The sequence below is a fragment of the Rhinopithecus roxellana genome, chromosome 19 (genome assembly GCF_007565055.1).
Source record: "Rhinopithecus roxellana isolate Shanxi Qingling chromosome 19, ASM756505v1, whole genome shotgun sequence".
In the NCBI taxonomy this organism is placed as follows: Eukaryota; Metazoa; Chordata; class Mammalia; order Primates; family Cercopithecidae; genus Rhinopithecus; species Rhinopithecus roxellana.
The window spans coordinates 51,936,577-51,952,175 of NC_044567.1; the positions used below are offsets into that span (position 1 = coordinate 51,936,577).

The window sequence follows — 15,599 nt, forward strand, 5'->3', positions numbered from 1 at the left end:
GTCTGAGTCTCTTGACTGCTCTGCACTTTAAATTCCTCTTCTGCAAAATAATAGCAATTCTCAATCTTTTTTTTTTTTTGTTCTTAATGTGTGGTTCTTTCTCACAGAAATTCTTTCTCCAAGTGGGGTCTGCAGATAAGCTACATCAGAATCCCACATCTCTATCCCAAACACTTTGATTCTGTAGGACTGGGTTAGGAACCAGGAATCTATTTTTTACAAGCACCTAGGAGATTTTTGATCCATACTAAAATTTAAGATCTATTGCAGTAAACATATAACCTTACTAAAGACTTTAGGAAAAAAAAAAAAAAGGTCACAATTTGTATGTAATCTCCAATAAAGAAGTTATTTGATTTTTATTATTTTTTTCTGGAGACAGGGTCTCACTCTGTTTGTCCACGCTGGAGTACAGTTGTGCAACCAAAGTTCATAACCTCAAACTCCTGGACTCAAGCAATCCTCCCAGCTCAGACTCCTGAGTAGCTGAGACTGCAGGTGCACACCACCACATCTAACTAATTTTTTGTATTTTTTTGGAGACAAGGTTTTGCTATGTTGCCCAGGCTGGCCTTGATCTCCTGGACTCAAGTGATCTGCCTGCCTTGGCCTCCCAAAGTGCCAGAATTACAGGCATGAGCCACCACACCCGGCCCAGAAAATACATTTTAATATGCTTTCATAATATGTGTAATATACATAACAGCAAATTTCCATTTTTCCCCATCTTAAAAAGTGATAGGCCGGGTGCAGAGGCTCACATCTGTAATCCCAGCACTTATCCCAACACTTTGGGAGGCCGAGGCAGACAGATCGCTTTAGGTCAGGAGTTCGACACCAGCCTGGCCAACATGATGAAACTCCATCTCTACAAAAATTACAAAAATTAGCTGGATGTGGTGGCATGCATCTGTGGTCCCAGCTACTTGGGAGGCTGAGATGGGAGAATCACATGAACCCAGGAGGCAGAGGTTGCAGTGAGCCGAGATGGCACCACTGCACTCCAGCCTGGGTGACAGAGTGAGACTCTCAAAAAAAAAAAAAGGGGATGTTTGATAGGGAAGGACCAACTGTCAAAACACACAAACATTTAATCAGTGGCATCAAAAACTGCTTTCCTGACATGATATTCAGAACTCGAATACGGTATATCGATCCCTCCCAAATAAAACTAGAAGCTTATTTTTATGTTTGTGTTCCTGGGATTACAGGCATGCACCACCATGCCTGGCAAATTTTTGTATTTTTAGTAGAGATGAGGGTTTTACCCTGCTGGCCAGGCTGATCTCCAACTCCTGAACCCAAGTGATCCACCCACCTCAGCCTCCCAAAGTGCTGGGATTACAGGCGTGAGCCACCACCCGACCTGCTTGTGTTGTTTCTAAAATTACAATATAAGGAGAAAGATTTCAGTCTGCTTTGTGCTAGCATTTCCACAAATAACAATGCAGTTATAGATAGCCTGTATCTCAAATAAAAACCAAATTAGTTAGTAATTGCCAACATATTTTCCTTTTTAATACTGCTTTTGGGTAATGCAAGAGACATGTTGATGTGCTGTGGAGAAGATTTTATCAAGTAAATGCAATTCAGGAATCTGATGAAGATCATCTAGAGGTGGAGCTGCAGAACTACTATCATTTTAATGTCCCCCATTAATTGGTGGGTTCACAGTCACTATTCCTCAAGCTGCTGGTCTCTAACTGCGTCAACATTTCAGAGTTGGGAAACACTGAACTAGATCAATGGGAGTGGTGGGGATGATTCAGAATCATCTGAAGTGCCAGATTCAACCATATGGCCAAGGGTACACAGGAAGGTGGAATGCCCTTTGACAAGCTGAGAATATTCTAACATCCCTCTTCCCACCCTCTCAGTAAACAATGGCTAAGGTATACTTTAGCTCTGGCATAGAATGATTACGCAAACTCTTCCATCAGTATGTGATAAGTAGACAAACATAAGAGAATGTGAAAGATTAGGAATTTTCCACTGTGGACTGGGAAAGTCCTCATCTCCTAAATTATTCCTTCCCACTCCTGCTTGCACATAATTTTAGCCCTTAACTGTTCCTCTCCACCCCTTGATAAAAATCCAGATTCCTCAAACTAGCTGAATTTCAGCAGACCTACTCCTGCTAAGGCTAGAAAACACTCCTTCCTCCCTCCCCAAATTAGAACATTCCTTTGCCCAGCATTTTAGAATAAAGCATATGCTCTGGTTGATCTTCCACACCATATAAATTAATAATTAGCATAGTGAAGACGGTACAATCCAACCCAACTGCAATTGGTTATGCATCTACTGACGCAAGACCTAGAAGAGGGTTGGAAGTCGATAGAGGATGAAGTTTGGTTATTTCTCAGGCAGATATCTTAATCATTACGAAAGTAAAAAAGCATGGGAGGATTAGCAGAAAATGCAGAGGGTAGGGCACATAGTTTCTCGTATGTTTTAGGATAAAATACACTGATTCAATTGCCCTAAGACTATACACATGTGATCAGTACCAAGACTGGAAAGATTTTCCAAAGCAAATGCAGAGTAAAACAAGAACAGGGTGAGGTGGGAGACGAGGATGCACGATTTACTTAAGTAAAGTTTTTTTTCCTTTTAAATCTTTTAACATAATCCAGCAGTTGCAAATAAACAACGGTGTTGATCACTAATAAGTTGCATTTAACCACTCAGAAGCCAGCAGAGCCTCCATTTGGCCTAACTTCCTGTAAGTTTCAAGATGACTAGGCATCATTTCTTTAAAAAGGATCAAGACAGTTAAAAACATTTCAGCAGATCATACTGGCTGGAAGTAGTTCAGATCCATGTGGATTTCCCCTACTCTTAGAACTAGCCACTGGTAGAAACAAGTGACTGTCCCAGGAACACTCCACAACCCAGAGATAATGAAAACATATTTTTATCTGCAATTCTAGAAAAGGCATGTGAACATGAAAACAGATGTAGGTTTAACTGCAGCATTGCAGAGTGGCAGCTTTAAAAAGTCAGATAACATTAGCTCAACAAAATCATACACTGAAGTGTGCTCAAATTCAAATTCAGCACATGGCAGTAGTAGCAGTTGAAAAACGCTGCTGAGAGAGCAAGAAGGTTTTGCTGTCTTTTTAGAGGAGAGGACAATGAAGAAATTACCAGACCAAGGTCACTTTTCAACCTAAAACAAAGGGGGGTTAGTAGCTTTAACAGAGATAAAAACCTGTGTAGGTCATAACTCCATGAAATCAGCAGCCTAGTGAATGTCTCTCCAAGAACCTTGTAGGAAATTAAGTGTGGATTTGAGTAATTAAATATAAAGTTTTCTTGAGAGTAACTTCAGTTCCTGAAGGCTAAAGCCATTTCTGTGAAACATACAGAAAAATTACGAGGAGGATTTACCAGGCATCACATCACAGCCTTTCTACTTTCACATCAGGTTGGAAATACTATGATCTAAAAAGAATAGAACGATTTGGGAGTTGTTCATTCTCTAGTCTTTGCGAAAATTCACGTGCTAGTGTAACTGTAATATACTTAGGAGTTTCCAAAAATAACACACATTTCCTCAAAAGAGATGTAGAAAAAAATAATCTCTGGGTAAAAGGTCAAACATTGTCTCTTCTGAATGCTTAAACAGCCAATTATGTGTCTAACACATTAATTCTATAAAGAGAGAGAGACTATTACAGGAAAGTTGAATAAGACATCTTGAAAAATGTACCCTGGGGCCTAAGTCCATTCAACTGACAGTAAAATCACCCCTCAAAAAATCAGTTTTATGGAACATCTAGTACTTTAATTTTCCAGCTGCCAACAGAAATATATAAGGAGCAGAAATTAAACTAGTTATGGCAGCAGTGCAGTGAACAAAACTTTAATTGTATTACACACTACTTAGACATTTGCCAAACAATACAAAGGCCCCTAAGGGTAGAAACTTCTTTAGAATATAAATGATTCCCAATCAATGTGACAGAAATTAGTCTGTTTAGGCAGTAAACAGATTCATGATTTAGATGTAAAAATTCAACTGACATCATATTTCAATATAGAAAATAAACATATAAGAAATTCATCTCTAAAATGGCTTTAAATCACTGTGATTTACATATGCTGTATCATTAATAGGCCCTTTAAGCTGGTATTGTACTAATCAGCTTTTTTAACATCCTGTCCACAAAAGAGCTTATTCATTTAGCTAGGAGACAGGTGTTAGCAACCAGAAATCTCTTTTAGCCTCGAGTTCCAGGGACTGGGCCTGCGTCTATGATGATGATTGGCAAGTCGAAAGGAAGGGCAGCTTTAAGGAGGGAAAAGGAGGAGAGAGGGAACGAGAAACAAAGACCAAAAGGGAGAAAAGAAGATAATGAAAGAAATGGATATCAGGTGCTACTTAATGGGGCCACCCTCAAAGGCTCCTAGCCTAATCTGGGCTACTGTCCAAATACAGATGGCAGAATTTGGGTAATGTTATTCATTTATTCCTGCAGATAGTAACTCTGGGCACATGCCAACACTCCACTCATTCTAAAAAATTGTTTAAAGTGTTGCTAATTGTCCTGTGACTCATTCTTCTTACCCATATTCTCTGGTTCTTAACTTTAGTCCTCACTCTTTCATACATTTTCTAAAAGAGCTGACTGAGTAAATATTCCTGGAAAAAGATACAGAGAAAGCTGGATTTAGAAAAGCATCTTAAGTCTACAGAATAAAAATTGTGTGAGGAAGTGGGAGAAGGGACGTTTATTGAGTTGCCTACAATGTACAAAAAACATATTTTTCTCTCTTTTAATCCTCCTATGCATATTTTCCCCCTTTTAATCCACATAACAATCCTACCAGGTATTTTCATCTTGCAGATGAAAAAAATGAAACTCACAGAAGTTAAGTAATGTGCCTAAGGTAGCAGCCAGGAAGTGGGGGGGTCAGAGTTCAAAACCAGGCTTGTCTATTCCCTAACATATCTAGTGCCTGAATCTGTTTTAAATCAGATGGTTCTATATTTCAGCAATTATTCTTCCTCCCATGAACTCAACACACTGCTGACGACTAAATTTTATTAACTATTTGTTACGCACCTATTATTTTCAATAAAGGCTTCAGCTGTGTAGAAATAAAACAGGCAAACTGACTTTATTCTAAAATTCAACATACAGAGAATTCCCAGGCATCTCTCCCATCCAACACTGATTATCATAACTAGATTCAACTACCTATTCAGACCTCTAGTTGTTTCCACATTATCATTCATTTGTCCACTCATAAGATAAAGGAAGCTACTTTCACCAAAAACCCTCCCTCATGACTCCTGATAGATAATACAGCAGAGGGGGCCTCACTGTAAAGTAATTTACATAAAAGTTATAAAAGCTCTTTGTTATCTGTCATGACTAGGAAATGGGCTATTCTAGCAAATCAAACATCCTGGATAGCATAATGATTCTATTAGAGGGACTACCAATTTATAAGGAATTTCAATGTGCATAGTAATTTCAATCTAAAAATTAAAAAAAGAAAAGGGGGACCAGGCATAGTGGCTCACACCTGTAATCCCAACACTTTGGGAGGCTGAGGTGGGCAGATCATTTGAGGTCAGTAGTTTGAGACCAGCATGGCCAACATGGTAAAACCCTGTCCCTACTAAAAATACAAAAATCAGCTGGACGTGGTGGCACACATCTGTAGTCCCAGCTACTTGGGAGGCTGAGGCAGGAGAACTGCTTGAATGCAGGAGGCAGAGGTTGCAGTGAGCCGAGATCACACCACTGCACTCCAGCCTGAGTGACAGAGCTGTCACAAAAAAAAGAGAGAAAGAAAAGGGAAGAAAAGTGAACCCCAAGTTTCAAAGTTCCATGGGGCTTGATGTACAGGAGATAATGCCCCCCCAACCTTAAAAAGGCTATCACTGCAAAAAACAGTGGTTCCCAAACTTGACTGCACATTAAAAGCAATTGGGAAACCAGGCGCAGTGGTTCAATGGCTCAAGTCTGTAATCCTAGCACTCTGGGAGGTCAAGGCAGGCAGATCACCTGAGGTCAGGAGTTTGACACCAGTCTGGCCAACAGGGTGAAACCCCACCTCTGCTAAAAATACAAAAATTAGCCAGGCACAGTGGCATGTGCCTGTAATCCCAGCTACACGGGAGACGGAGGCAGGAGAATCTCTTGAACCCAGGAGGCAGAGGTTGCGGTGAGCCGAGATCATGCCACGCACTCTAGCCTGGGTGACAGAGCGAGACTCCATCTCAAAAAAATAAATAAATAAAAAGCACTTGGGGAGCTTTCTGAAAATACTAGATGCAAGGGAGATTTTTTAAAGCTAGCTTCCAGCCGGATGCAGTGGCTCACACCTGTAATCCCAACACTTTGGGAGGCCAAGGCGGGCAGATCACCTGAGGTCAAGAGTTTGAGACCAGCCTGGTAAACACAGTAAATCCCGTCTCTACTAAAAATGCAAAAATTAGCCAGGTGTGGTGACACGCATCTGTGGTCCCAGCTACTTGGGTGGCTGAGGCAGGTGAATCACTTGAACCTGGGAGGCGGAAGTTATAGTGAGCCGAGATCACATCACTGCACTCCAGCCTGGATGACAGAGCTGAGACCGTCTCAAAAATAAACACACAGGCTGGGCACAGTGACTCACACCTATAATCCCAGCACTTTGGGAGGCTGAGGTGGGCGGATCGCATGAGGTCAGGAATTCAAGATCAGCCTGGCCAATGTGGTGAAACCCATCTCTACTAAAAATGCAAAAATTAGCTGGGTGTGGTGGTGGGCGCCTGTAATCCCAGCTACTCGGGAGGCTGAGGTAGGAGAATAGCTTGAACCAGGAGACACAGGTTGCAGTGGGCCGAGATCGCGCCACTGCACTCCAGCCTGAGTGACAGAGAAAGACTCCATCTCAAAATAAAATAAAATAAAATAACAAAAATAAAATGTCCATGGGGTATGGCCTCATACTAGTAATAATAAATTATAAAATTGAAAAAATAAAAGGTAGTTCCCTGGTCATCACTTACCCACCCAATCAAATCTCCAGGAAGTGGGGCTGGGAAAACTGCATTTTTAAAGAATCTCGGTCAGTGACTCAGCAATAAATCACCAGGTACCTCATCTTTCAAGGAGTGGCTGGCTTTTAGGAACTCTTTACAATAAAACACGCTCAAAAGGCTAAAGCTGCACTGAACACAATGTGACCTGTCTTTGATGATTCAGGAGACTTCAGGATCTCCCATTACCACTAAGTTATCATTCACTACCAGTTACTAGTCCCTGCACTAACAAAATCAGTACGGTAAAGTTAATAAAGACTTTCTATTAGTAGAAAGCAGGAAAAAACAGCTTTTGTTTTATTACCAGATTCAAAAATCTGGTTTTACTCCAGAGGAAATGCAGTTTTTTGTTGTCGTTGTTGTTTTTGAGATGGAGTTTCGCTCTTGTTGCCCAGGTTGTAGCGCAGTGGTGCGATCTCGGTTCACTGCAACCTCCGTCTCCCAGGTTCAAGTGATTCTCCTGCCTCAGTCTCTCAAGTAGCTGGAATTACAGGCATGCACCACCATGCCCGGCTAATTTTGTGTTTTAATAGAAACGGGGTTTCACCATATTGGTCAGGCTGGTCTCTAACTCGTGATCTCGGGTGATCACCCGCCTCTGCCTCCCAAAGTGCTGGGATTACAGGAGTGAGCCACTGCGCCCAGCCAAAATGCAGATTTTATGTTTTAAAAATGAAACTGTTTAAAAACATGCAGGACTCTTTTAACCACCTGCTGAGCTTCACTTCAGAATGTTAACCGGTCCAAATACAATGCAAATGTGGAATATTCACCCTGCATACGAAAAGCAAAGGAGGAACTCCATGACAATCTTTTTTTTTTTTTTTTGAGATGGAGTCTCGCTCTGTCGCCCAGGCTGGAGTGCAGTGGCCGGATCTCAGCTCACTGCAAGCTCTGCCTCCCGGGTTTACGCCATTCTCCTGCCTCAGCCTCCCGAGTAGCTGGGACTACAGGCGCCAGCCACCTCGCCCGGCTAGCTTTTGTGTTTTTTTAGTAGAGACGGGGTTTCACCATGTTAGCCAGGATGGTCTCGATCTCCTGACCTCGTGATCCGCCCGTCTCGGCCTCCCAAAGTGCTGGGATTACAGGCTTGAGCCACCGCGCCCGGCCTCCATGACAATCTTAATGAAGAGAAAGGATAATGGGTTTAAACTAAGACTGGTGTAACAGGATTAGATATGACCGCTGTCCTCACCATGGCAGCTGTTAAATCTTGGAAACAGGGAGGACACAGGTCTTTAAATACATGAGGCCAATTCCTACCTACTTGAGATGACTTTTATGTGAGATATAATAGGATACCCTACTAAAAGCCAAATTAGTTTTACTATTTTAAAACTGCATAACTAATATAAAGTCACAAAATAAGAAGTTGATCAGCTATTACCCTATGAAAGAACCAGGAGTCTGTTTGTATATGAAAAGATTTAGGCTGGGCATGGTGGCTCATACCCATAATCCCAGCACTTTGGGATGCCGAGGCTGGAGGATCACTTGAGTTCAAGAAGTTTGAGACCAGCCTGGGCAACACGGCAAAACCCTGTCTCCACCAAAAACACAGAAATTAGCTGGGCGTAGTGACGCACACCTGTGGTCCCAGGTACTTGGGAGGCTAAGGTGTCATGGAGTGACCCCATCTCAATTTAAAAAAAAAAAAAAAGACTGTATTTACAATTGGGAAAATCTTTCTTACACAAACACCAAATAACCATTACCAATAACAAGAAGTGAAACAAAAATAATGAGTAATCGTCATTAAATCAGTAACCATTACCAAACAGCAATAATGAAGCAGCTCCTCGCTTGACACTTCACCAACAGCAATTTAAACTATGTGTTCTCATTAAACTCTAATACCTTAATTCTGTTATTGTTTTAACAAGTTATGAGATTCTAAGGTATAGCAGTTAAATTTTTCCTCCAAAAACATAAACACTATGGCTAATACAAGTTTGATATAAGAGTCTTTATCATTAAAACAATGGCAGTATTAAAGGTTCTACGACAAGAATAAAAAATCAAGGTGGAATTAGTCCCCCTAACAACTACTTAGGTTTAGAAAGTGTTTTCAGAAAGTCTTAGGCATGACACTCATAGAGATGGGTGTGACTGTATTTAAATCACAATGCACATGTAATTAGAAAAGAAATTGTGCCCTTTTTTGTTATTGTTGCTGTTTGTCTTCTTAAATGCTGGTCACTAAAAATGCCTTTTCCACAACCCTTAAGAGGTGTTCCAGCCTGGCGCGGTGGCTCATATCTGTAATCTCAGAACTTGGGGAAGCCGAGGCAGGAGGATCGCTTGAGCCCAGCTCATGACCAACCACATGGCAAAACCTCGTCTCTACAGAAAATACAAAAACTAGCTGGGTGTGGTCGCCCATGCCTGAGATCCCAGCTACTCAGGAGGCTGAGAAGGGAGAGTCACCTAAGCCTAGGAGGTCAAGGCTGCAGTGAGCCATGATTACGCCACTGCACACCAGTCTGAGTAACAAGAGACTCTGTCTCCAAAAAAAAAAAGGTGTTCCTATTAGATGGTACCAAGCAGAGATATGTCAACTGGGTTGGTCGTGAGAGAAGTTTTGAAAGAAATTGATTTTTAAGGTTTCTGAGAAGAGCTTTCTTTTTTTTGTGCATGTTATTTTGGCAGCTAAACTGGTCAATTTAGATATTTACAACCCTTGATCCCAGTGTAAACAAGATATCACAACTGTCTACCTGATCAATATGAAAGTTTTTAATGGGCTGGTCTTTGCAATTAGATGGGCATTAAAATGAGTGTGAGATTACATGAACATTTTCTTCGATCACAATCAAGATATTAGCCCTGCCACATCAATCTGCAATTGTTATGAAAATATACCCAAATATTTTCAAACTTAAGAATACCTCTAAATAAACTGTAACTTACGAACTGTACTCTAAAATTCAGAATTAAGAAATATACAATGAAAGTTGAGAAACCTTTACCATCATCTACTTCCTTGAATGTGAAAGAGAATGCAATCAGGGAAAAGGATAAAGAAGTTGTCAAACCTGAAATCCCCTGAACAGAAAGGAATCGTCACCGCTAGGCTGCAGCCCTAGAACTCTGTACACGAATTCAGCCCAGTACCTTGTCTCCTGCCTACTCCCATTCCTAGAAGAATGGTATAATAAATGGGCAGCCCAGCCCACATTTCAGTAAATTGAACTGTCACTGGGAGAATAAGGCACCCCAAACACTTTGCAGCGACAGTGGTAACAGGAAGTCTCTCTGTCCTCCAAACCAATAATCAAAGGGATACATAAGGAACTTACTGCTTTCTTAGAAGGCCACATGCACCCCAGGATGTTTGCTCATCACGTCACTTTGGCCTTTAACCAGGGAGCAAAGTGACAGTTGTGGGTAAAACCCTATTTCCAAGCTAACAATTATCCTTCCTTATGGTAGACTAGGGGGTGCACGGGACACTCTTGATTACACAAGCAGTTTTTTTTCCCCCTAGAACAAATGACAGACCAACAAAAAGGAGAAAATATGCTGTTGTTTATCTCTTCTGCCAGCCTGAACTCAAGCTCTGAGCAGACGTGCCAGCGGAGGCTCCGGCTCCCCTGGTTCGCCAGACTTCCCCATGTCTGGTCAAATGTCTCCTGGGCAGCCGGCTGAAGAGAGGCCCCATTTCCCTCTCGGTCTTGACCGCTGCCGCACAGTGGCGACCTCACACACATCGCGAACAGAAGACAACTCCCAAGCGAGGGAACAGTGGACCCTGGGGGGAGAGCCGCATTCCCAAACTTCATCAAACCTCCAAACTCCAAACCTCCCTCCTCCAGCCACCGCCGTCTAAGACGGAGGTAGGGACGGGCTGGTTCCTTCAAAGGGTAAGCAGGCCGCCGCGGACATGCCTCAGTTTCCTTTGCCGTACAAAGAGATATCTTTTCCCCACAAGCCAACTAGACCTGCCGGTCTGCAGGGCACTTGGGGATAATCGAGGACGCACGTCTCCTGTTACTGCCCCCACAGGTGAAACGCTTTCTTTGGGGGACTTTTCAAAGGACAGGTGTGGGCTGCCCTGAAGGCGGGGACTTGCAGCCAGGAAAGGGCTTCCCCCCACCCCTGTAGGGCAGAGAGGGTCCCAGGCCGCGCCCCACACAGAGGAGGGGCCCCCAGACCACAGTCTGACGGCACCCGAGCGTACCCCTTCCCGTCCTTCCCCAGGCCGCGCGCCCTGCGGCCCCCAGCGCCGCCGCCGCCGCCGCCTCCTCACCTGCTGCGGCCGCCGGCCCGGCCGGCACCTGGGAGAGGAGGCGAGGGGAGGGGCCGGATCCCGGCCGAGGACGCCTCAGGCAGGGAGGCTGCGGACTCCGCCGCGGCGGCGTCTCTGGGGCTGAGGGGCACCCGGGGGCGGTCGCGACATCCTCACGGGCGGCCCCAGGAAGTCGGCCCCCCCACCCATCCCCAGCCGGCCCGGCCCGGCCGCTCCCGCCCCTCGCGCGGCCCCGCCCCTGACTCGGCCCCGCCCCCTCTCGGGAGCGCGCCTCCGCTCCCGCCGCGCCCGATCCACCATAGAGAAGAGCCAGGCGCGCAGCGGCCTCGAGCGCGGCCTCCTCTCGCGCCCCCTGGCGGAGCTGAGGCTCCCGGAGGCGGGGCCGGGCTGGCCTGAGCCGTGGGACCATAGGAGGCGTTGTTTCCCCGAAGTCATGGTGTCGGCCGCTGCTGGTTACCTTGGTCACACAACTCTGCGGGAGGCGCCCAAGGGTCCAGGTCCAAGTCTTAGCTGGGTCAAGACCCGGCTTGGTGACCTTGAGCGAGTCCCTCAACACCTCTGAACTCATTTCATAAAACTTTGAAAGGTGCCTGACTTTCATGTCTCATTGACTCTCGTCAGTGCTATGAGCAGGCGATGGTTTCCCCCACTTCATGATTGGAGAAACCCAGCCCCACTAGGGGTTACGAGCTTATTCAGCGTCCCACAACTGGGAGGTATTAGAAGCCGGGTCTGTGGGACCTAAAAGCCCATGCTTGTCCCACTGACTCTAGCACTGCCCAGTCTAAACCCCTAGGACTAGCTACTTCCCCTCAGGAAGGTGAGGAAGCTGCTGAGGAAGGCTATGGTAGAATAAGAATGACTCAGCAAGGATCCACCCCAGCCCTTCACCCGTGCACCTTTCAGCAAGGTACCTAACCTTTACGAACTTTGGTTTTCTCACCCCAGAAACACAGGTTGGCGTGAGGATTTAGTAAGCGCATGCATGTAGCTGTGCTTATTACTAAGTACAAACAGCAGGGCGGCCCAGGGGATGGTTAGCCAGCGTGGGCTACGATGCCTAGTCATGAACATAATATTAAGTTCTAATCCTTCTTTTAAATGGTGTCTAGTGACACAATTTTCTTAGGCTTTAGGTTCTATTGAGAACTCCCAGAGTTTTTCTGAGCAATTTGTATTTTCAAACAAGTAATATCGTAAGGAAAAGTGAAGTAAAAAATAAGATCATGAGCCAGGCGTGGTGGTTCATGCCTGTAATCCCAGCACTTTGGAAGGCTGAGGTAGGTGGATCACCTGACGTCAGGAGTTCGAGACCAGCCTGGCCAACATGGTGAAACCCCATCTCTATCAAAAACACAAAAATTAGCCAGGAATGGTGGCGGATGCCTGTAATCCCAGCTACTTGGAAGGCAGAGGTTGCAGTGAGTCAAGGTCGCGCCACTGCACTCCAGCCTGGGCAACAAGGGTGAGACAGCATCTCGATAATATAACAATAATATTACATATACATACCAGACTCTGTCACTTTACAAGTATTATTTCCAATCCTCACAACCCAGCAAACTGAGTACTGTTATTCCCATGTTATCAGTGAGGATCTACATATTAAGTAATTTACCCAAAACCACATGGTTAGAAAAAGATGGAGCTGGAATGTATTGCTTTTTTTTTTTTCTTTCTTTCAACCAGAAGTGTCTTGAATACACGGAGCTGCAATTTATTTATTTTTATTTTTTGAGGGGTCTCACTGTCACTCAGGCTGGAATGCAGTGGTGGGATCTCGGCTCACTGCAACCTCTGCCTCTGAGGTTCAAAGGATCCTCCCACCCCATAGGTGGGTCTACAGTCACCCACTACCACACCCAGCTAATTTGTTTATTTGTTTGCCTGTTTTTGGTAGAGACAGAGTTTCACCATGTTGGCCAGGCTGGTCTCAAACTCCTAACCTCAAGAGATCTGCTGCCACAGCCTCCCAAAGTGCTGGGATTACAGGGATGAGCCACTGGACCCCAACAAGCTGGAATTTAAAACCGATTTTTTCAATCACCTGGAATGCATGGAAAGACTGACCTGCTAAAGGCCTCCCACATCCGAATTAAATGTACCCATCATTTTCCTTCCTGGCTGTTTTTGTAACTTACACTGATGCAATTCTGTCTTGTCTGCTTCTCTCCAAGTCTCTATTTCCACCCCTACCCTCCAAAGGCATTTATTGTCTCCTCCTTTATCTCTAATTCCTTTTCCCTAGATATGCCAGGACCTTGTCCATCCTCTCAATTCTGAAATAGATTCTTAGCTGTGATGAAGGCACAGCATTTTCCACCACATCGCTCTTTCTCTTGATAGAAATCATAGCTATAGAAAGTTAATAGGTCCAGGCCAGTCGCAGTGGCTCATGCCTCTAATCCAAGCACTTTGGAAGACCTGGTCACTTGAGGTCAGGAGTTTGAGACCAGCCTGGCCAATGCAGTGAAACCCCGTCTCTCCAAAAAATAACAATAATTGGGCCGGGTACAGTGGCTCACGCCTGTAATCCCAGCACTTTGGGAGGCCAAGGTGGGCAGATCACGAGGTCAGGAGATCGAGACCATCCTGGCTAACACGGTGAAACCCCGTCTACACTAAAAATACAAAAAATTAGCCGGTTGTGGTGGCAGGCACTTGTAGTCCCAGCTACTTGGGAGGCTAAGGCAGGAGAATGGTGTGAACCCGGGAGGCAGAGCTTGCAGTGAGCTGAGATCGCGCCATTGCACTCCAGCCTGGGTGACAGAGCGAGACTCTGTCTCAAAAATAAATAAATAAATAAATAAAAATAAAATAAAATAACAAAAATTAACCAGGCATGGTGGCATACACCTATAATCCCAGGTACTTGGGAGGCTGAGGCAGGAGAATCGCTTGAACTCAGGAGGTGGAGGCTGCAGTGAACTGAGATCATGCCACTGCACTCCAGCCTGGGTGACAGAGTAAGGCTCCATCTCAAAAAAAAAAAAAAAAAAAAAAAAAAAGTTAATAGGTCCAGAACAAGGGTGGGGTGAGACCTAGAGATGTCTTTTTGTAAACTTAGTTTACAGCCTGAAAGTTCAGTTCTGAAAGGTGATGCACTTAATCCACCAATCGGATCCAATAATTGAAGTCTAGATTCATGACATCCTGTGGAAATCATTTTTTTCTGGGCCCTCTGGTCCATATTACAAGCAAATCATTGGAATGCTGCTAAATAATGTGCGTATCACTGCAGCACAGAGGCCTCCGAGCTGCGTTTACCCACGCTCCTCCTTTCTCCAACTTAGGCATTACCACCATCACTATTTTTCATCTTTATCATGCCCTTCCACAGAGGCATTCAATAATGTACCCATTGTGCAAGTAATCTGAAATCCTTTTCGGCAAGCAATAGTATTTAATAGTGATAAAACACTAATTTGTCTACCAAGTGACATATTTATAGGAGCTGTTTACTTGGATATATTTTTATTATTTCTCCTCATTTGCTAAGTACTTTCCAATACATATTTATGAAGCACAGGCCTTTCCCTAAACAGTAGTGAAAAAATAAATCATACTATTTCTTTTATTAGTAGCAGCATGGTTTGGAAGTCCTAGTGCCCTGATTTTAGTTACTTCTGGCAAGAGCTGGAAGAATTAATAGTGACTGACCACCTACTATGTGCCAGATTCTCTGTGAAAGGCACTTTACATAAATTATCTGTTTAATTCCCCTGAGACATATATTTTACCAACAAAGAAAATGTAATTCCCCTGCAACATACACTTTACCAGTAGGACAGAGACATTACCTTGTCTAAGTAACTCGGCCAGAAAGGGACTAGCGGGGTTTTGAACTTAGAACTTTTTCCTGATTCCAAAATCCCAAATCACCATTCCATTTCACCAGCACGCCCTACCGACTTCTCTGGACCTAATAGCTTCTGTTTTTGAGAGAGGATGAGTAGGTTACTGAGAATGGAACAGTTAGAGATAAACATACACAGGGTGCTAACCCTAATTTTTCTAAGAGAGGTTATCCTTCAAGGAATTTACTCCCTGAGAAGAGCCAGTACTAGTGCTTAACCCATTCCTGGAGACAGAACTGGCTTCATCGTTTGCAAGAAACAGTGCAAAATGTGGGACCCTTGTTTAAAAATTAAGAATTTCAAGATAGCAACAGCAGAGCATTAAACTAAGTGCAGGGCCCTGCTAAGCATGGGGCCCTGTGTGGCTGCACTGGTCATATCATCATGTAGCTGGGCCTGCCTGGACAGAAGAAAGCTGTCATCAGTACCTCCCATGTATCATTAAGCT

At 44.1% G+C, this 15,599-nt stretch overlaps 1 protein-coding gene across 2 annotated transcripts in view; it reads right to left on the reverse strand.

Annotated features, from left to right (window-relative positions):
• Positions 1 to 11,504, reverse strand: part of RFFL (ring finger and FYVE like domain containing E3 ubiquitin protein ligase) — a 78,973-nt gene extending 67,469 nt beyond the window's left edge. The window contains exon 1 of one of the 2 annotated variants that reach the window (XM_030923710.1): positions 11,295 to 11,504. The gene's annotated coding sequence lies outside the window, so the exon portion shown is untranslated. The remainder of the gene's footprint in view (positions 1 to 11,294) is intronic. The other variant, XM_030923711.1, reaches the window with a different exon arrangement.
• Between the last annotated feature and the right edge of the window lie 4,095 nt (positions 11,505 to 15,599).